The sequence below is a fragment of the Manis javanica genome, chromosome 13 (assembly GCF_040802235.1).
Source record: "Manis javanica isolate MJ-LG chromosome 13, MJ_LKY, whole genome shotgun sequence".
NCBI lineage: Eukaryota > Metazoa > Chordata > Mammalia > Pholidota > Manidae > Manis > Manis javanica.
In genome coordinates, this window is record NC_133168.1 from 71,851,480 (window position 1) to 71,874,049 (window position 22,570).

A 22,570-nucleotide genomic window follows, 5' to 3' on the forward strand; every position below is an offset into this window, starting at 1 on the left:
GCAATCAGCTCCAATGACATTGATGTGTGAGAACGTTCAGTATATATGGGAGGTGACTGCCAGCCCTGCAGTGGGCTCGCTGGCCTGGCGGTATAACACTCTTGCCTTTTACTAACCCTGTCTTAATTTTCATCCGAGTTCTATCTACTCCATGTTTCTTCTGTGTGCCTCAGTTATTTTGAATTTAGTTTACTCCACGTGTATAATATTTATATTGTGCAATGTTAAAAAAGAATATGTTATATTGTATGTGGTGTACATAGTGCAAAGTGATTATTTCTATTCAGGGCATACTAATATTCTCATATTCCTTCCTACCTGGTGCACAGTAGCTTTTTAATACTAGTCACTTCTGATTTAAACTTTTCCTTCCTGGGTCATTGACTGTTATTGTGTAACAATTTCTTTGAAACTGCTGCAGAATTAAGCTGTTAGCGGACACCCTTCCGACTCTACCTCTTCACATCATGCTACCAATCGCAGCACACTCAGAAATTCCAAGTTCTTTGGCTAGATCTGTTATCTGGGTGCACATGACTCATGGTAACACACGGATGGTTAGACAAGAGTGTGCAGCCATAGTCGGCATATGAAATGTGACTCCAGTGTCAGGAGAAAAGCCTTTCTTCTGCAAGCAGTCCTCATCACCTATCAGCTCCCACATTACTTTGTCAGTCTTCTTACATAACAATGCAGCCAAATATGTGCTGAATTAAAATCCCATTTATAATTCTACTTGAACTACATCTGCTTGCTAAGAACATATTTTAGTGCTCCAAGCTTCCATTGCGGAGATTCGTGAGAGGGAATTTGGTATGATTCTAATCTCTCTCTTACAGAGTGTGAATAAGAGGTGTGTACAGACTTTGAAGTTATCTAATTTCCCAATTCTTTTGTCAATCAAAAAAGTAAAATCATTACAAAAGACTATTGTTTTCACAGTTTGAGTTGTAATCAATAACCTAGAGTCTGACCATTGAGCAACAAGTTTTTACATACTGACACGCAACGTAACCTCTAGAAAAATCCAGGAAGACTTTAGCATCTTTCTACATTCTCACCCCAGAATCAAGTCTACCGAAGCCCACGAAGAACTTACAGCCTGCCTGACATCATCTTGCCTACAAACTGAGTTTATTGCTTTGTCCTAAAATTTAGTTGTTTTTTTTCCTATGAGGCTTTTCAGAAATTTACAGGATGCCCGTACTTTAAATGTGTACAAAAAAAAAAAAGATAAAAATAAAGGTGCAAAGAAAGTTTAGTATTTTGGAATGGTGCTATAAAGTTGAATCTGTTGGTATTTGAGTGAATTTTTTTAATGTCACATAAGAGATTATTGGGTGGCATGTGCTCAGAAATAACTATTCACATGTTTTCTTTGAGAATGATACAGATGACAGAGAGTCCGTTCTTACTGGTGAATGTGGCCTATTCAAAAGCTAGTTAAGCCGTTTTTTTTTTAAGTTACCATGTTTTTAAAGGAAGGCATGAGCAGTTTGATACAATGTAAGCTGCTACCTCTTGTGTAAAGAGAAAATGGCCTTTGCCCTGCAATCCATCCATTTAAAATCGGGCTGGAAGTCTTTCTTTCTGAGCCCCATGTACCTGCTCCTGTATCAGTGCACCTGCAGGGAAGTGGAGAAGGTGTTACAAATGAGCCAAAATGACCATCCAAACAACCCGTTTTCTTCTTGGGTAGTTTTGTTTCACTTCATTCCCCGGAGAACAGAGGCCCCGCCACCCAGCAGCCCTGCCCTCCGTGCCCCCACTGGCAGCCCCGCAGAGCCTCGCAGCTGAGCTCTTACAAACACTCCAAGTGTTCAGTGGCAGTGTGATTCCTGCCAGGATGTCCTCTTAGTCATTAACTCTGCAGAGATGTACTGAGCAGATACTATGCGCCAAACTCCATTCTAGACTCTGAGGAGTCATTAATGAGCTAAGACCTCATTTCAGTTACGTTTTGGTCTTTAATGTCAGTTGCTGAGAGAGATCAACTAGTCTTTCAAATACTGAGTTGACACACAGAGAGCACTTAGTCTGTTTTTGTTGAGTAAAATAAACTGAGGCTCTAGCCGTGGCAAACGAGTGTGGGAAGAAGAACTCTGGAGTGAAAATAAACAAAACTCAACCAGGTCCCAACTGGGGCCCGGCCCCTGAGCCTAGCTGGGCACTCCACAGGGCGCACCGGGACAGGCCGTCCCCTGCGCCCCTGCCAGTGCCAAGCTGTGACTCCAAAGCCTCCGGCTCCCTTCCTGCTCCCGTGTGCGAGGGTGCTGTGGGCTCTGGAGCAGAGGGAAAACAAACTGTAGCCTGACTGTGGAACCTGGGCTCCACATCTCCCTGTAGGCCCGGCGCCCAGTGACCCTGGGTGACCCGATAAGCCTTAGAAGACCACGAATTGACTGAAACTACCCAAGACCTTCAAGGCCTTTTTCTTCCTAAGTGCCCCATGCTGTCCCCCAAGTCACTGCACATCGTGCTTCTGTTCTGTGACACCCCAGGCATGCAGCTCTCCAAGTGCCAGTCAAATCACCAAGCTAGTTCACTTCAGGATTTAAATATCTGAGCCCCTGAGAGGAAGTTGGGACCATCAAATATGGCCCAAAAGTATGAGACTTATTTTTCTTTTTTCCTGAAATTGATTTCAGGGATTTGAAGTTTTATCCCAGCTTTTTTTTTCCCCCTAAGTATGTTCTGAGAAACAGAAGAGCTTTCAAAAAAAAAAAAAAATACTTCCTCTTGGCCATCTATAATCCATATCATATTAGAGACGGAGAAATCCTGCAGAAAAGAAGCCTGTTTATCCCAGGCATTTCCTGACTTAATTAACGTTGGGATCTTTTTTCAATCATTTTATAAACATGCTGCAGAGCTGTGGCTACATTAGGCAGGCCAAAGATCCTGCCTGACGTCAAATGCCCATATTCCTACTTATCCACAGTGTATTTTTACCTCTTCCATTGAAATGGAGATGTCCTCATTGAAGGAGATGCCATCAGATCTTGTTCTATCTCCAAGACCTTGAGCCAAGGTACTTAAATTCTTTGGACCTCAGTTAACTCACCTGTAACCTGGGGGTAACACCTACCTCAGGATTGGTGAGGATTAAATTAGATAATTAAATAAAGACCTAAATTTGGTAAATTAGATAATCTTTTTCAAATAAAGACCTAAGCAATCACTGTACATTTAATCCTAAGCACACATGTACATACACACTTGACCTTGGCAAATGCCTTAAAGAATATTTCATGTAATCTTAAAATCTGGCCTGGGGATATCTTCCCATTTTCATGACCAGTCACACAGTTTGTATGACTTTGTTGTTTTTGGTTTTCTAGTAGAAGCCACAAAGGCTTAGTCTATTGATTGCTTGTGTTCGATGGCCTGGGTGATTCTGCTGTTGAATGCCAGTTTTGGGCGTTGGACATTCAAAGGTGGTAGAAGACCTCATCTTTAATTTTCAGGCCTGGGAGAAGCAAATCTCTGGAATATAGTTATGCAGTGAACTCACCCTGTGCTGCCCTTCTTTTAAAAAAAAAGTGTCTAGTAGCATCTTTCAAGGGTCAAATATGGCAGGTGGCCAACGACAGTTTGATTTACTATTCCTTTTCATCTGATGCACACAGCAGAGATCTTCCACTAGAGAAAGGCAACTACAGTCTTCACACTGAGCTGGAGGGGGGCCACATTTCTTGGGTTGTAGAAGTGGAATTCAGGAAGCTCTTCACTTCCATGTAAGCTTAAGGTCAGGTAAATAAATGAAGCTTGAGTTCTGATTGTCCACATAAGTTTGGTATTTTGCTGGCCCAGGAACTGGATGTTCTACAAACTAGATTTTCCCCAAGACTTAAGGAACCTAAGCTTGGATTTAGCTCTTGAAGATACCTTATCCAAACAAAAGCAGTTCCTTAAGGCAAGAACCAGCAGCATTTATAACACAGCTTCCTGGTAAGTGGTGATGACTTCCAATTTGGGTGTTTTTTTGCACTTGAAAGAAATTCAGGGCTATTAGTTCTTCATAGAAACCTTGGTATGGAACATTACGTTAACACCCATTCTCCAAAAACGGAAGCATGGGCTGCCGTGCAAAGCGGTCAGAACCAAACTCAGACCTCTCTTCCTAAGGATGTGTATTTGCCTAGGAAATGTTTCCAGCTTTACACGAAACCCAGAGGAGATAGGGACTTCGGGAACCATGCTGTACATTGGCCACAGATGGGGGCGGGGGGTGGGGGGGCTTCCTGTGGCAAAACCACAGCAAGACGTAGTGTCATGCTCACTTTACATCTGTGCCTCTATTACAAGGAACATTGTCAAAATTTAAACCAAAATCGGTTAAGTCTGGGCAATGCTCTGTCTCCGCATGACAAGCTCCTCGAAGAGTCTCCTCACTGCTGCCATCTTCATGATCCTCAAGAGCCATGCCTGTGTTGCGTGTGGAGACACACATGTCATTGTCCCCCACTCCCTGGTGTAAGCAGCCTGAGGGACAGGTCTGTTTTCCAAGTCTTCCCCAGGCCTCCCTTCTCCTCACACCCAAGGGTTGTGTGACTCCCCTGAGCAACTCAGGAGTGCGTCCCTACTGACACAAGGTGTGCTCTACCAAGGTCCAACGTGCCCACGACAAGTCAGACCTCCTGCCCTAAATGAAAATGTCTTCGGTAAGTACACTTATGCCCATGGGCTTTCATAGATGATACTTGATAAGAAATTAGAATTAGCCAAACCCCAGCTGGCTCCTAACATTGAAACTCAGCCGTCCGGAGAAGGGGTCTGCCCAGCAGGAAATGGCACGACATTCAGCCCTCTTTTTCTTAGGTCCTCTTGGAGGCCTCGCTGGCTTGGGGACTATCGGGGTTCCACCTCATAAAGGACCTCTGTGGAGCCCTCCCTGCCAGACAATATTGAGCATTTTAATTTCATGATCTTCCCCTGTTGCACTTATCAGTCACCAATTGTAACTCAAAAGATACCTGAGGGAAAAAAAAGTGACAAGGGACATACAGGGAGGACACCAGTTGCTTATGTTTGGATCTTGGCTTTTAAAATGCGGGTCTTATACGAGAGGCTGTTTGTTCCCATGGGCAGGAATGGTGACATGTTACCTTACATATATAAGATGCATACACTAGCATGATAAAAAAAAATCACCCATAAGTGCAATTTTTGTTTTGTTGGTTCAGTTTATTTTTTACCAAGTGCTGTGAGCATATGGCCAGCACTTCTCTTGGCCATGAGATCTGAAGGGAGAAGACTCCTGATGGCGAAGAGCCATAGTGATTTATCCAAATGAGCTTCATTTCCAAAGGGGAGCTGAAGAGTGAAGGCCTCTCTCAGCCAACTTTTTACGTGCAATCCCCTCTCCCCACATTTGACATTTGATGTCTGCTTTGGTGGGTAATAGGAGATTGGAATGCATCTGGAAAGAAAAAACAGGTTTTCTTAATTAGTGGAATTTCATCTCGGTGGGCCTTGTTTTCAAAAATTAAATTTGATATTAGTTTGGGGGCTCAGAGTACTAAGCAATCAAATCTTGATGTGCACTGGCGTCTCTTCCCATTCACCCAGAATCTGTCTTTAAGAGCCGTTGTTAACTGGTGAGATTTGCAAGTGCCTGTAAATTTGTTTTCACAATCTCATGCTTGTCTGGGGTATTGAACTTAAATTTTTGGAGAACATTCCTCAAAGCCTCCTGCCTGGCTTCCTTTATGGAGGTGAAGCTGCAATGTCCTGTTTTGTTTTCTCAAAGGCAAATGTAAAAATAGACTCTCGTGGAACCCTGTCGGAGAGAGTTCCCAGGACTCCCATCCTTCCTGACTCGGCTGCGCAGAAGCTGCTCACTGCCACTCACCAGCCCTCCTAACCTCAGAACAGAGAGCTCTGACCCTCCCACCCTGCGAGGGCATGGGGGTGGGCATCACCCAGCCAGACCCAGTCTGCCAGGCAAGCAGGGTTCCTTGTGTTCTCCCACAACCCAGTGCAGGGACCCCTACTCCCGAGTTTGCTCACTCCACACACCTTGTCTGTGTCATTCCCTTTAGTATAACAGCAGACAAAGCCAGAATCCTAGCATCACAGGTCTTTAATAAACCACAGCATCTGCTCATTCTGAGAACAGCACCATCGTGTGCCTACTTGGGGCCACACGTCCAGCAGGTGAGAACCATTCAGTGTGATGTGTGTTGCAGAGACGTGGACAGAAGATACAGAAGAGGGACCCAGCTCAGCTTGGAGGAGGCAACCTGGGAAGGCTTCCTGTAGGAGCCTGAGTTGGAATGGAACTAAAAAGAGAAGAAGGCATTCTTTGCCAGGCCGAGGGCTTATTACAGGGGAGGAAGTCCTGAAACATCCCCGAGCATTCTGGGATTTTAGAGAAATCCAAAATTGTTCAACTGCATCTTTTGAAGTGGTCTGAGGGAGGAGTTGGGTGGGGTGCCAAAGAAGAGACCAGAGAACTAAGCAAGAACAAGACCACAGAGCCCTGCATCCCCCCTAAGAAAGCTGGCCTTGGTGGGTACTAAAGATTAGATCCTCATTCAGATCTGCAGTTGACCTTTGTGCAACGCAGGGATTTGGGGTACCGAAACCGTGCAATCGAAAATCCATGTATAACTTTAGACTCCCAAAACATAACTACTACTGGCCTACTGCAGAAGCCTCCCTGATAATATATCAAGTCGATTCACGTATTTTGTATGTCGTATGTATCATATACTGTATTCTTACAATAATGGAATCTAGAGAAAACATTTTTTCAATTTGTCACAAATTTCCAAAAATTTTTCCAATATGTTTGTTGAAAACAAATCTGCATATAAGTGGAGCTCTGCAGTTCAGACCTGTGCTGTTCAAGAGTCAACTATATACAGGACTCTTGAGTTATGAAACTGGAGGGTGAAAGCCATTAGGGGCTGTGGATTCCAGCCAGGGGGCTGGGGGCTGAGTGACAGCCATGGCTGTGGGCCAAAGAAGTGGGGGCATCCTTTGAAATGCACAGCAGATCCCAGGGGTACCGAAGTGGATCCTGGTGAGGTGGGTGGGCAAAGCAGATGAAAGGGAGACTCAGCCCTGGCCTGGGTCACTCAGAATGGGGGCACCAGGGGCTGCGCAGGCCAGTCTGAGGAAGGCGTGGTCTGGGGAGACAGCTGTAGGCCTCAGGCAGTCCATGTGGCCACGAAACAGTGGCCCCCAAGAAGTCCAGAACCTCTGATAGGTTGGGCGGCTGTTAGGTTGCTACCAGCCACCCTTAGGTTGAGGAGCTAATCCTGGCTCGCCCAGGTGGGCCCAGTGTAAGCACGAGGGGCCTTAGAGGCGGAGAGGCAGACAAAAGGGGGTCTCTGGGCGAGGCGACACAGGGAGGGAAGTTCCCAGAGATGCTGCGCCCCGGCCTCGCTGGGAGAGGGCCGAGAGCCGCGGCCCCACAGCTGCAGGAGGCAGGAGACGTCCCAGGGCCTCGGGTGCAGCGCCGCGCGCCGGGCTTTGGGGCCCGAGGAGGGACCGCGGGCGGCGGCGCAGCAGCCGCAGGAGGTGCGCCCGCGGCCGGGGGTTTCACGGGGCGTCCTAGGGGCCGCGCCGAAGCGTCAGCCTGTCCCGGAGGCGGCGGGGGAGCCCGGGGCGGGGGGCACCGCGCCGAGCCCCGCGCCTGCCCGGGGGAGCCGAGGGCCGTGGGAGGGGCGGCCCGGCGCAGTCCTCAACTCCCGGCGATCTTGCCTTCCTTAAATCAGGCAAAAATTAACCTACTTTGCTTTTCAGAAACCGCCGGCCCACGGAGGGGACAGTCGCCGGGACTCGGTGTGCGGCCCCAGGGGGTTGTCCTGCACTGCGCCCGGTGGCCCTGGCCGCCGGGTGGGGAAGCGCGGGCCGCGGGGAGAGGGGCGCCGCCAGAGGGCGTGGGGCGTGGGGGCTGGCGGGGAGGGAGGGGGCCGGGCGCCCTCCGCCCTGCCAGGGCGTCAGCGGGCGGTGGAAGCGGGCCCTACCCCGCAGCCGGGCACACTGGCCTCGGGTCGGGGGACAAGCCTGCAGTTGGGGCATCTTAGACCCACCGCGGCCTGTACCCTGCGTGCCCAGCACCTCGGCCCCAGGATTCTGGAGCAGTCCAGGTTTCATCTCAAGCTGCCAGTTCCTAATTCAGTCAGCTACTCAGCTAAGGCCAGAATCCCACAGGGAGCAGGAGCAAGGCCACGCTGCGCACATCCCCCGTGGATGGACGGCTCTCTTCCTGTTGGCCTTATATTTCTCCCCAGGTCTCTTCTCCTGGCCACCAGGGCCTTGAACCCTGGCCGTCTGAGCTGCCGGAACATTCCAGGGTGAGTACCCAGGTCTGCAGTGCCCCTCGCGTCCTCCATGAGCAGCACAGCCACGTGGTGACAGGGGCTTATGAATGGCCTGTGGTCACTCCGTGGTTGGGCCACCACAGGGGCACTGTCCTGGTGACCCTGAGAGCCTCACGCACCAGCCTGGGAAGAACACCCCAGCCATCACCCGCCTCCACCATCTGCTCAGGGCCCAACAGTTTGCCTGGGTTTTGTCTCACCAAGTTCATATGAAGATGGACAGCACCCACTCTTCTTTTCTGAAGTGGCTCCCCAACACCAGGAGATGGGACCGAGGTGACTGCCCACTCCTCAAAAGCCCTGGTCACTGCTCAGCCCCACACCCTTCTCGACTCACCCTGATGCAGGCTCAGTGGGAGTGAGAGCCCTTCCCAGGCTGCTCAGCCCCTGCCCCTCCTGTCCGGCCACCTCAGCTCCAGCTCTGGGGGTGCACCCTCTCTTCCTTGGCCCTCCTTGTCAGAGCTCTGTCCCCCAGAGAACCAGCTCCCCGGATCACCTACTCTGCTAGGTGCTTAATCGTGAACTTTTGAGCTCATCATTCATTATAATACTTATTTTCATTTCTGCTTAATTTTGTAAAACAGATTCAGGTCGCCAATGTCCTTGTCAGAGAATTGCTCCAGTTCTTACAGCTCTGTTGTCATCACTATTTCTTACTACCCTTGGCAGGTTCTTTTCCCCTCCTACCCATCAGTGATTTGGGGGGGGCTCTCTGGTAGTTTGAAAGTGGTTTCACTTCTAACCTCTGTTCTTCCCTTTGCTACTGGTCTTTAATTTTCTGCATTATTGTCATGGAATATCCTCATTGAGATAGTTGCTTACGTGGACCAGTTTTCCAACCTGGTGCCAGCGTCACCCCTTGTGGAAGTGGGGTGGGGCGTCTTTGTGAGGTCCTGGGCCTTCCTGCCTTCTGGTGACACTGCAGGGGGTCGGGAGTCACGCATCCCTGTGGTCTCCTCCTCACCCGCCCACCCACTCGGCCCACGCCTTCTTGCTATTTCCTCACTGGAGAAGTGGTCAGACACTGTATTCTAAGTGTGCCAATGGGGCACAGTGGCTCCCCTACTTGCAGACCTGAGTTCTGAGAGCTGGATCTGGGGGGTCCTCCAAGGAAATCATCATTGAAAGTGGTACAGTTAAGAGATGAAGAAAACAGCAGTTCATAGTTGCAAGGATGTTTTCTCTTTAGCTTATTGTTCATTTATTAATTTTACTGTTCCAGAGATAAAAGCAGTATTTCCTCTCTCCTCTGTGGCACCACGGGGCCATCTGCGAGCTGCTTCCCCGTTCCCCTGCTTCCCCAGAATGAAGAGCCCTCCTTGCAGGAGGGGAGGAGCTGCCTCCTGGGGGAAGACCATTCTCTGGGCCCTGAATGTGGACGTGGGTGGTGGCCACGGTGGTGAGCCCTGCCCAGAGAAGCTGACATACACACAGGTCACCTGGGAGGACATAGGGTGGTCTGGAGTGACCCCACTGGTGGTGACAGGCCCAAGAGGCCCCAGTGACTAGCCCTCGCAGATCTCTGGAGAGAGCAACAGGTGTGGCCTTTGTGAGGGAGTGAGGAGGACCCATCGGCATTCCCTGGCAGAGGGTCCCTGGTCACCCACGCAGACAGCAGCATGAGGGAGTTCACCCCAGTCCTGGGGGAGCAGAACCGGGGAGCAATCAGGTTAATTCAAGCAGAAACAGAATGTACTAGAAGGATATCAGGAGGATAAACAGAAGAACAGAAACTGGGTCGGGACCACAGTCGGTGGCAGCTGGGGACACGTGGGCCGTATCCCAGGGCCAGGCCCCACCCAGACCTTCCTGTCGGAGTCTCATGGAAGCCTCGGCCACTGAGGGACATGGGCCAGTGGACCCCTGCCCTGGGGCAGAGTGGGCACCATGCATTTCCCCATGTCACCCTCCTCTGGAGTCCTGTGGTGCCCCTGTCCCCGTGGCTCCCCCGGCTCAGCGACGGTGGGCAGTGGGGGTCATGTGTGCCCTGCAGGTGTCTCAGACAGTGCCTCAGGGGAGTAGGACTCCAGAGGATGCAGGCACATCCTTGGGGGTGGGGTGGGGGGCCGTGGGGGCTCAGGGTCGCTTCTGGGTGAGCTCAGGACTCAGGGCAGGCGCCAAGTGCATGGGCAGCAGAAATAATGGGGCTCCCAGTGAAGGGGGAAAATGGAGGCACCCTGGCAGTGAGTGAAGACATTGCCTGAAGGACGCAGAGGGACTGACAGGTGTTGGAGTGTCATTCAAGGAAGAGGATGTTGTTTTCGACAAAGTGAAGCAAACACTCAGGCAGTCATCAGAGCACGGTGATGGCCTGTCACTCGCAGCCCCTGACAGCTTTGCCGGCTCCCCATTTTCCTGCCCCTCCCCTCACCCCTCCAGGAGCACGCTTGTCCTCCTGGCCTGGCCTTCCCAGCGGCAGAGCTAAGTGGGGTCCATGATTTTCAAGTGCCTCTCCGAGAGAAGACTGAAAAAAGCAATTAGAAGTTGCCAGAATTGCTTGGAGAAGAGGCCAGCCCTAACAACAAGGAGGTGGACAGCAGGGGTGTGCGATGGTGAGGGGCCGAGGCTGCATGGCGGGGCTCCACTAGGGTGGCGGGAGGAAGAAGGAGCAGCCTTTCCCACCCGCCTTCCCGGGAGGCAGCAGCTGCTCAGGAGGTGGGGGTGCAGAGCACCCAGGAGCAGTCCCCAGGGATGGGCACCCAGCCTGCGCCCTCAGCTGGCGCAGCTGTTCAGGGCCAATGTCCCATCCTGGCCTTCAGCTGCATGAGTCTGTGAGTCCCAGGGTTTCCGGGGCCCCAGTCACAGCTGTCCTAAGGCCTTCGCCCCTGTGGCCAGAGCACCACAGCAGGGGAGCTGCACCTCGCGGGCCCTCTGGGTGGCTGTGCTGGGGACCCCAGTAGTCTTCAGGGCCAGAAGCAAGGAGGGGCTGCCACAGTCAGCCATGCCTGGCATGAGACATTAGGTTCATGCAGTTCCTCCCATTACAGAACAGGCTGAAAAAATTGCATATATGAAATCAAAGCAAAGAGGAAGCTGTTTTAGAGGCGATAAAGAGCTCAGAAGAGAGGCCAAAGCCCTAGCCCTGGAGGCATATGGCCTTTGTCAGTCAAACGTGAGCAACCTTCAAAAAGCCATTAGAAGGCAGCCCCATGCTGTCTCGCCATTTGTGCCAGTGGATGGCTCCCCTGTCCTGCAGGCCCCCCACACTCCATTTCTGGGACTAATTAGCCTTCCAGAGGGCAATCAAGGGCCCTCTGCTGGAGCTTAGATGGCTTCCAATGGACACCAGGAGAAATGGGCAAAAGCCAGTAAAGTGTTGGGTCCCCCGTCCCACCCCGGGGACAGGCCAGGCTGCTGCTTCTGCCGGCCCGGCAGTGCCCATCCCTCAGGCGGCCACATCCTTTAACCCTGGGGGATGCAGCTGCCACCTCCCTAGGCAGCTCCCCTCCCCTTCCCAGCAGGCCCTCTCCTTGACCCCGTTCTCTTCCACTGTTCAGGCTTTAATCTGTACCATATCATCAGTCTTGGGTCGCTCACAGTAAACCCAGAGCTCTGCAAGGACAAGAACAGGCTCTGTTTTGCTCATTGCTGGGTCTCCAGAGCCTGAAGGGCACCTGGCACAGAGCACATTCTGTTAACGTGGCCGAATGTGTGAGTTTTGTCCCCTGGGGTTCCTTTGAGGAACATACTTCTGTTAGGATAGATGTGTTTATTTCCTTTTATTTTTAATGTGATTTAGATTCGGGGAGAATTTGGTTCCCGAAGTTCCCTTCTCTAATCTTCCTGGGGTAGCCTTCACCTGCCTCCTAGGAATGGCATCAAGAGGGGTCACGTGCACTGCTGTCTTCTGCCAAGGCTCCAGCTTCCTCTTTGCGCCTCACCTAAAATTCACCCTTCCTGCTGCCTGCCTTCCCTGACCCGTGTGACCTGCCACAGTGTGGCCCTCCCCGTGGACACCACAACCCGCTCAGAGATGGGTGGCTGGGTCCCCAGCAAGCTGGCCTTTGGCTGACGTGTCTGTAGGGTTGGGACAAATCTGGGGTGTTTGGCACCACTGCAGGGCTCCCTGGTCCTCTTTTCGGTGTCCTGGCTGTCACCTCTCCCTGGCTACCCCCCATCCACTGCCCTGCCATGCATGGCTCCCCCCACCCGGCTCCCGGCTCAGTGCCCCTGCCCGCGTGTGGAGGGGGACCTGTGGGAAGGCAGCCAGTGCGCGTGGGGAAGGGAGGGCAGGTCTCACCCAGCTGTATTTCCAGGAGGAAATACTTCCCACTCACTTCCCCCTAGTGAGGATGGGGGACAGGGAATTGGGATATTGGGAAAACAAAACTTCAGAGAGCCCCAGGAATCAGAATGTGGAGATGTGGCAGAGCCCTGAGTGCCGAAACCACCCAAATCCACTTCACTGTCTGCTTATTACTCGAACCAGATGCAAACAGGACTACAGGCTGCCCTCGGTCCTCCACGCCATCGTCTTATCTTGCATGGCCCACCGGCACCCACCACCCACCAGACTCCAGCCCAGCTTCGGGGTCTGCATGGGTGCTGGGCACTGCAGGGCTGGGGGCTGTGAAGGACACCCTCACTGAGCCCCTGACCCTGCAGCTAATGGGGGACAGCAGTCAGCAAAGAATAACCTCACAAATACTTATTTCCCTCCCTCCCTTAAGAGGTTAAAAATCTGTCCACTATAGAAATGAAAAGCATGGGATTGTAGAGATAAAAATTAAAAATAAAAATTACCTATAATTCTGGCACCCAGAAATATTCACTTTAATAAAGCATTCAATTTTATAAGCAAAATTTTAAATTTATTATATTGTGAGCTTGCTCATGTCATTAATTTTTGTAAAATTTGAATCTTAGTGACTACCTAGGGCTCCATTTATTTCACCAATCCCCTGTTGTTGGACATTTATGTCTTTTCCAAATTTTCACCATCATAAAAAATGCTGCAGTGAACATCCTAGAAGATAAATCTTTGTGACTCTTTCTAATTAATTCATTAAGATAAATTCCTAGGGTTAATTCCATTCCATTCCATTTGTAAAAACAATGTGTCAAAAGGGATGATTGTATTCAAAGCTTTTCGGACATATCACCAAGATGCACCCTGGGGAGATCACATCACTGAAAATCCCAATGGAAGTAGACAAGAGTCTAACTCCGTGAACCCAGCCAGCACAGTTTCCTTCCCGCCCCACTACCCAACCAAATTTGACAGACAAAAAAAAGATACTTTATTAGTTTTTTTTCATTCCATCAGCAAGTTTGAATGTTCTTTATATGTTCTTGACTCATTCACATTTTGTCTTTTAGAAAATTTCTATTTGTATCCTTTGTTGATCTTTCCAGCTGCGTATTAATCTTTTATAAAAATTGAATATGAGTTTTAGTGATTAAAAAAAAACCTTCGTCACTTTTTTGCCTTTTTTTCCTCTCCCTTAGTTTTGTGTTTCTGACCTCAGTCCCTATCTGCAAAATGAATCCGATGGACCAAGTGACCTCTTGTCCCCAGCGTCATTGCTAAGAGCTCAAACCTTCCTCCTGCTGTCACTCTCCCCTCATCAGCGGCCCTCTCAGGTCTCCAGACCCATTGGCAGAGCTCGGGGAAACCTGAGTTCCAGTGTGTACCTGGGTGGAGTTTCACACGAATAGTCAAGCCCATTCTGCTCATCGGGCTCCCAGGTGTGAGCCAGAACCATAGCCAAGGGTCAGCTTGCGTCTCAGCTTTGCAGGGAGAAACCTCGGTGAACTGCTGCAGAAATGCAGAACTGGGGCCAGCCTCCCTGACTGGTTGAAAGAATAATAAGTCCTCAGAAGGAACTCAGATATAAGTGCAAATTTTGTGGCATCAAAAATCTATTTCTAAGTAAGAAAAGTAGATTCCAGAACAGTGAATGCCCTTTCATACACCTGTACGTACCCACACAGAGAATATGCTCTGGAAGCATATCCTTCAACATATTAACAATTTCCATCATTAAAGGGTTTGGGTACCAATTCTTATTTGGTTACTTTAATTTGTATTTTTTTACAAAAGAAGTGAATTTCTGTTCAATGAACACCACCACTCCTCACTCTTACCCCCAAATCTCTCTCTCTCCCCCTTTCTGATGTTGCCTCTGAATGGACTGCTCTCGGGCAGGGGGCCACTGAAATCACATCCCATTGGGACATGTCATTAGTTTCATGCAGCTGTGGGTGGAGCCTCATGATGCTGTCGGCCAGGTCATGTCAGGTCCTGTCAGCAGGAAAGCTGGGTGCCATACATGGACTGGGGTTTCTTCAGGAAGAATTTTTCTCCCATTGGCCATTTTGTGGATCTCTGGGTCTAGGGTCACAGCTTCCTAAAATAGGGGTTCTCAAGCACATAGGAGCAGATTTCACTGCACTACTTTTTCAGACTGTACTCCAGGGCCAACAGAAAAACACGGTCTAGGGATTGAATTAACCTGCCTAAAACCCTCACCAGCTCACCCAGCGCACCTGTGCACATGCCCGCTTCTCTAGGGGCAGATGGAGGCGCCGCTCGCAGGCCTGGGGCTCTCTTGCTGGCTCTCCAGGCCAGGAGTCTTCTGAGGATGTGAGGACAGCTATTTTGTCATGACAGATGAAGTCAAGGCTGTGGCTGGGGTGCTGCTAGTAAAAGAGAAAAATCTAAGACAGTCCTGCAGTGCAGACTGCACACCCAGAACTGCAGGCATGAACTGCCTCAAATGCACTAGCTTTGTTTTTAGCTGGAGATATGGGGGTCCAGCACCTTGGCCAGGGCACCACCCCCTGGAGGTCACTCCCCAGGCTCCTGTCCTGCTACAGCCTGGCCTGGCTACCTAGGTCCCCAGAGGGCCTCCTTAATGCAGAGCCCCAAGTTGGATGTCTCAGGTCAGGCTCAGGGTCATAGCAGACCAAATAAATGGCCCCTCTAGATGCCAATAGGCCACTCCCCCAGTTCCAGAGTGTGGAAAGAAGTGGATTTTTCTGAGAGGCCAAGGGGTGGCTGTGGCTACAGGCTTGGCCAGGGAAAGCTAGGAGCCCTGAGGAAGGGTCAGGAGCAGGGGTATGGATGGTGGAATGCTTCTAGAATGACAGGTATTTTCACAAACATGATAGAGGTTCAGAATTGGCATCACCTGAGACTCTTGTGATGGCTCATAGCTCTTTTTAAAAGTTCTTTAAACTTCAGTAAACCATTTTCCAGTTTTCTGTGTGGATGAACTGGGGAGAGAAGTGGCTTTCAAGTTGGAAAGGCCTTGAGCAAATTCTCACAAATGAGAACTCCGACACAGGTCTCCGACGAGGAGAGTCATGCCCATGGGACACCCAGGTCTCCGATGAGGAGAGTCATGCCCACGGGGTGTCCGGGTCTCCTACGAGGACAGTCATGCCCATGGGGCCCCTGGGTCTTCGTGCCCATGGGATGCCCGGGTCTCCGACGAGGACAGTCATGCCCGTGGGGTGCCTGTGATGGTGGGAGCTTGGCATGGCCCCTCCTGCAGTGCCTGGGAATCAGAACCTGGGGAGATGCAAGGGGATCTGCCTCTAGGCCAGGCCACCAGGGCAGACCAAGCACCTGCCGGGCCATGCCGGGCACTGACACAGCTCCTAGCCTGGCAGGAGGGTGTTCAGCAATAAATAGAGCAATTAGGCAAATAGTTATAATCATGACAAAATATGACTAGAGATAGGCAAAGTGACCTGGAGTCCAAGAGAGCGAGCCAGTCATTTATTATTTATGTATTTATAATGCAAATGTTATAGACATTACATATTGTACACAAATGCCTAGAATATGATAGATGACGGATGGACGGACAACCGATGGCAGGTGTCCACTGCGAACCAGGAGCTGTGTCCACAGTGTGTGCCGACTACCTTAGGTGCCACCCCCAGGGAACTTCCGTGAAGGGGGTGGGGGGGACAATGAACAAACGAAAAAAAAATAACAAATGGGAATACATGTCATAAAGGACAACATCTGAGCTGACATGCAGAGTGTAACAGGAGGTTCCTGTGTCAATGTGCCAGAGAGAGCATCTTCGAGGAGCGGACATAAGTCAAGCCCAAAAGGCACCACTGTGGGAAAAATCAGGGGCAGGGGGAAGGTGGTGGCTTAGAAGGGACTGCAGGGGCTCTGCAGAGAGGGCCCGGGGAAGGGGAGCAGGAGGGGAGGAGGGGGTCTGGGTCAGGCAGGAGCCTGCTGAGTGGGGCAAGGGGAGGCGTCCAGAGGATGTGGTGCTGGGGAAGGCGTCCAGGGACCGGGCAGGATTTTCCTGGGCAAAGGCAGAGGTGGCTGGGCATGTAAACCTCGGGCATAAGGGGGCCTGCAGGGCAACAGCTGTTGAGGGGCAGGAACGAAGTGGAGAGGCTGGGAGCCTCACACTGAGAAGGGTGTTGGCCCAGCCCCTGGACCTGCCTGGTCAGCGTGCATGTGAGCCCAGCAGGTCTTAGGGCGCAGAGGCCAGAGGTCTGTGTCAGGGAACACTCACTTACTTAACGTTTGTCCGTCTTCAGCTGTTCCCTGAGCTGTGGCCTGTGGCAAGAGGCACCGGGCGAAGCATTTTATATGTAACCCCTTTGCCCCAGGTTGTGCGGCAGCTGCTGTCACTGTCCCTGCTGGAGCTGGAGCACCTGAGTATGTCCCAGGCCACAGATGAGGCTCTGACCCCAGCAGTGTGGCCTGGGGGCCTGGCCTTGCCCCTGGGTATATCTGCCACCTTTCAGCTCCACATCCCGTGCTCTACTGTGAATCCGCCTTTTGAGGCCCCTTTTTGCTGGCCCAGGAGGCCTGGCCGGGGCCTTGGCAATGGGGTCATGTCGGCATTCCTCCTTGGCACTGCCCAGCAGCCTGCCCGGGGCTTCCTCCTGAACTCCCAGTGGCTGCAATGCGGCACCCCTCCCCACTGCCCCTGCCGTCTGAGCCCGGGTCCTGAGCATCCAAAGTGCTCCCTTTGGCCCTCCGATGCCCGCACTAAATTCCCTCTCTTTAAATGCTCTGCGGGCTTCCTGTTTTCCTGGCTGGATACAGGTGGGCAGCAGGCGCAGTGGCCAGGGGACCAACACTGGCTGACTGCAGGCACTCAGGCTGGTTTCCCTTTCAGGCAGTGTGCTCTGGGGTGTGTCCCCAGGGTGAGACCTCCAGCCCCGTGAGGCCGCTGAGGACCAGCTCCTTGTAGGAGCTCCAGCCCCTGTTCTTAGACAGTTGGTTGGCTTTTGTCCTCAGGCTGCAAAGTGGTCCCCACAGCCAAGGCTCTGTGCCCTCCGCTTCACCTAAAGCAAGAGGGGGACGGTGAGGGAGAGGGTTCTGTCTTCATGCAAGAGGACCTTCTCCCGCAAAGCCTTCCGCAGACTCCCAGACCTACAGGAGACCATACCGCAGGCCCCCTCTTGCTGGGGGATCTGGGAGAGTGAGGGCCTGGCACTTTCAGCCTCTGCCGTTGGGGTGGACTCAGCCTCCTGGAAAAGGAGACAGATGGCCCTGCAGTTAGGACCTGTGTTGGCCTAGGGGCCACCTTGCTGCACTGCACCCGGTCCCTTCAGCCTCACAAGCAGCTGACACGGCTCATGCCTCATAGCTGAGACCAAGTCCAGGACACTCCCAAGTTTGCAGTGTTTCTGACAAGACCCCTCTGTTATCCGGCTCCCTGGTGGGGAACTCACGATAGGAGGCTGACAGGGCTGTGGCCCTGGGGACCATTCCCTCCTGGCATTACTGTCGGGGCCTCTGAGTGTGTGCCCGAATCCCGAGGCTGGGCGTCCCTGGAGATGGTGCACGGTGTCAGCAGACACGGCCTCCTGAAGGTCTAGCTCAGATGTCGCCTGACATGGGTCTTGAACTTTTCTTAACTCCTGTCTTTCTACGCCCCAGTGCTGGTCTGGCACACACATCCACTTCCCCTCCTTCCTCCCACACACCTCCTGCGGCTGTCTGGGCAGCTCTCTTCAGTCCCCAGTCCTTACTCGGCCACTGTGTATATTTAACTCTGGCTCTCCTTGAACATCCGTCCCTACGGCCCCTTTATCCTGCTTTCCTGGCCGTCTGGCCCATTTGTCTGGTCTCCATGGCGATGAGCACCTTTAATGGATGCGCAGTCCGTATGAGGTCACACCAGCTGCATTTTGTCACCTCCCGCCTGCACACACCCCATTTCACACAGCCTGCTCTGCCCCCAAATCACCAAGGTGCACCGATGGTCTAGTTTTGTCTCCTGAGATTCATTCCCTCCCATTTTTCGTGTTTTCTGCCCAGTTTTAAGTATCTCAAAGATGCTTTCCTGGAAACTTTGCTGATCTGCTCTGGACCTTAGTCTCCTGACTGTGGGTCAGGGGCAGCCGGTGCTGACATGTGGTGCAGACTTTGCTCTGGGCACCGTCTAGAAGGGAACAAGCTGCAGTGTCAGCCAGGCTGGTTGGAATGTCCACACAGCCACTTGTTCGATGTGTTCAGAAAACAATTCCTGAGCACCTGCTGTGAGCCAAGCCCTGAGAATACATTGTTGGGCTATATAGTCTCTTCATGCAGCCTTTTGGCTGGTGGAAATAGGGTTGCCAAATTGAGCAAATAAACATACAAGATGCCCAGTTAAATCTGATTTTCAAATAAACAACATTTTTTAGTGTAAAGTATCAATAGTTGTTGTTTATCTGAAATTCAAATTTAACTGGGCATTCTGTAACTTAGCTGACAACCCTAAGTGGGAGAGAAAGGAAACAAAGAAATATGGACATAACATGATCCAAGGGTTCTGGTTGTTACTGAGAAGAACCCAGTGCTCTGCAAAAGCATCTCAAAGGGCCAGGTGGATGGTTAGGGACAGGCTCACAGAGCTGGGAACATGGGAAGGAGCCTCCATATGCAAAGCCCAGGGGTGAGCATTCCAGGTAACAGAACAGCACATGCAAAGGCCCTGTGGTGGGAAAGAGTTTGATGTGGTCCTCAGTCAAACAGGCTAGTCTGACTGGATGGAGGGGCTGGCAGGCAGGTGTGTACAACTTGAACTGATGACATGATCGGCCTGACCACAATGAGCAGGTGCACAACAAATGGTAGCTAATATGTGTTATTATTAATAATTATCATTTTCAAAGTCAAGCCAAATAGGAGTTTCAGACATTGTGTGGAACACTCCTTTAGTTGCTAAGCTGCCATATTTACCTTAACTTTTTAGAAAGAGGTCATTTCAGTGCATATGGTACTGAGTACCAACCAGCCAGGCATAAGATAATCACCTGTATATTTAAAAATTCTCTTAAAAAAATGCAACTTAAAGAGTTGCAGAATATTGTCTGACATTCCTATTTTCCATCATGCTACATTATGAAGTCAACCAGGATACATCCCATCTCCCCACCACAGATCACTAGGAAAGTGTACCACACAGCTGTCAGTCAGCAGAGATGCTGGGCGTCCACTCGTCTCTTGGCACTCCCCTGACAGTCTGCATCGGCTGTGTGATTTGAGGCCGGTCACTTGACTTCTCTGAGACCTGGTTGTAAACAGGAGTAAGATAACACCTTGATGCAGAGGGTCATCACAAGGGTGCAGTGAAATAATGTCTGTCAAAGTGTGTGTAAGGCATTGAGGGCCACGTAAAGGAAGCGTGGTCTGACTGCTATGTCCCCCATACTCAAGCCAAGGAAAGGGAGGTGCAGTTAAATCGCATGCACAAGGGTTCAGAGCAGTCTGGAAAAATCATCTTCCTGCTTTATTTTCCTGCGTAGGTTGCGTTCAGCCTGCTGAAGTGCAGAGAGAGGATCTAGAAAAGTGAGGGCAGTTCTGTGCCAGGACGTGTGTCAGGCTAAATGTCAGCTGACAGCCTTGAAGGGAGCGTGACTCACCTTCTCGCACAGCCCTGTGCCTGACAGCACTGGCCTTCCTCTTCTTCAGCTAAGCCCCAGCTAATATACCAGCAACAGGGACCGGGCAGTCTGTCTCCAGCAGAACCTGCTCTCAGTGGGACATGGTGGGCAGCAGCACTGTGGCTTCAGTTCTTATGACCCACTAGCCACTTGAATCTCAGTTTTCTCCTCTGCCACACAGGGGTCGGGGCAGTGCAACCAACGTCATGAGGTGGTGTGGATTCAGTGAGATGGCACAGCTAACATGCTTGGCATGGCACCTGGAGCACAGAAACATTCAGCAGTGGCCAAAGACTAGACCAACATCACCTCCAAGGCCATGGGAGGCACCATGTCACCATCTCTGAGTGAGTACACGTGCATGCAGATGGCATGAGCTCACCTAGCAAAGCCACAGCACAGCAGTCCCAGGCCCAAAGGCCTCCACATCCCCAAACCTTTCCTTTCCAGGTGCTCAGTGCCAGCTTCTCAACCCCCAGTTGGGGCTCTGGCCCGGTCTTCAGGCCTGTAAGTGGTGGTGTGAACAACAGCAACCCTCGGACTGGAGGCCAGGCCTCTGGAAGGAGATGGGGATGAGGATGAGGGTGGTGGGCACATCTTGGAATCTTAGGTGCTGCCACCTTATAGGGAAGTTAGCTGCACCGGAGAAGAGTGTAACCTTATATTTTTGCTGCACCTCAAAAGTAAACTTTACATTCTAAATTAATAGCTTGTCCACTGCCAGTATTTGTGGTTACTACCTGTAATGTAAATCTCTTTTAGAGATGTGTGAGAACAGCATACATAATGAAATATCAACATGAAACTTGATTTAAAGTGGCTTTTCATTAATATAACAAATGAAGTGTACCAAAATTTTAAAGTATATTCCTTTGGGCCTAATTAAAATACTGAACAAAATACATGTATATGTATATTTTAAATGAAGACATGCAGCAGCCAGAATTAGCTACAAAAATTAATTCAAATGGAAAAGTGCACTGCGAGCACGTTGTTATTACCAGCACAGCCAATCCTCTGCCTGAGAGAGCTCAAATAACGTGGTCTGATTTAGTGCCTGCGCCGGGTGGCAGGTGGCCTTCGCTTTAGAAATACTGCACTCTCACCAGCCCCACAGGTGCCTTCACTGCACGGCCTTTCGGTCAGAGGAGACTTTTCCATGCGTCTCAGGAAGTGTCCAGGAGCTGGGATCTCTGAGTGAGGAGCGCTCCCTTGGCCGGAGTGCCGTGTGCACAGCAGAGTGGCTGGCCCTCACCTCAGGGGCCCGGCTGGAGCTCAGGAAGGGGGCGTCTCTCTCTAAATGCAGAGCAGCCTTGACAGGCACCCAGAGGGCGTCCAGGACCAGGTGGCCAGAGGTCACATGGAGAGGACGGGACCACAGCAGGAGCAAGGATCAAGGAGTGGTCAGTGGGGAAAAGCAACTTGGTTCCACTGCTGGATCCGGCCGGGGAGTTGATGCAGCATATGCCTTCTCCCTCACCCAACCCGCTGGTGACAGTATACCAAAAGGGACACCAAAAACCAGCATGGGGGCTTCTAGCCCAGCATGGGACCCCAGGAGTCTGCTGGGTGTTTTGGGTTTGGGTGGGAGTAGCTCGCTGGTGACAATATTGCTCTAAGCTAGAAGATACCCCAGAGACCAGGCCACCTCCCCAGAAAGACCCCTTTGTCCATGCATGTGTCACCTCAGCCACCTGGGAAAGGGCCTTGTTTCTAGGCTGTGGAGCAGGACCCTCTGGGACATGGCTGGGCCTCTGCTCTTGGCAGGAAATCCCTCCTGGGCCACTGAGGGCCAACAAGCAGGAAAGCCCACGTTCCTCTGCCTGGGGAAGTGGAGAAGCATGTATGCTAACACATGTGTCAGGATGAAGCTACAGAAAGACGGACGCCCCCCAGGCAGTGGCCCTGTCTGTGAGGGCCGACCGGTGACCTGGAACCCTGTTCCTCACTGTGAATGGAGATATTCATGGTATCTGTCCTCTCAGGGCTGATGTGAGGACTGAATCAAATACTTCATGTGAGTTCCTCAGAGCTGTAAGGACTTCATAATCATTCATCATTATTCTGGTTATTTTGTAAGTTACTGACTCATATTCCAGTCCCTGGGGAAGCGAAGTACCATAATCATAACCGATATTTGTGCAACACTTTATAATTCACACAGCACAGCACCTTATGTCCTTGACGCATGTGATGGCCCAGGCCGGCACCGGGTCATTGCTCCTACCTTCCCTGAGGACACAGGCCCCAGGGGACAGGCCTGTGTTACACAGCAGCAGGAGGGTGTGTCCAACCAGAGAAGCTACTTTGAGCCTCTAGTCCTCCCACCATAGGGGGACCCCAGAGAAACCTCTGTAGGACTTACAGACTTCCCC

The 22,570-nt window shown here is 51.2% G+C and overlaps 2 long non-coding RNA genes across 3 annotated transcripts; both read left to right on the forward strand.

The window, feature by feature from the left end:
- Positions 1 to 7,939: 7,939 nt before the first annotated feature.
- On the forward strand, positions 7,940 to 13,685 carry LOC118973409 (uncharacterized). Of its 2 annotated transcripts, XR_012124333.1 has the most exons (4): positions 7,940 to 8,309; positions 8,541 to 10,888; positions 11,834 to 11,987; positions 12,766 to 13,685. It is a non-coding gene; the product is annotated as an uncharacterized lncRNA (long non-coding RNA). The 2 variants fall into 2 exon arrangements; XR_012124332.1 differs by lacking the exon at positions 7,940 to 8,309 and having other exon boundaries at positions 8,322 to 10,888.
- Positions 13,686 to 20,206: 6,521 nt separating this feature from the next.
- On the forward strand, positions 20,207 to 21,010 carry LOC140845473 (uncharacterized). Its single transcript, XR_012124247.1, has 3 exons — positions 20,207 to 20,299; positions 20,377 to 20,542; positions 20,646 to 21,010. It is a non-coding gene; the product is annotated as an uncharacterized lncRNA (long non-coding RNA).
- The last annotated feature ends 1,560 nt before the right edge of the window (positions 21,011 to 22,570 follow it).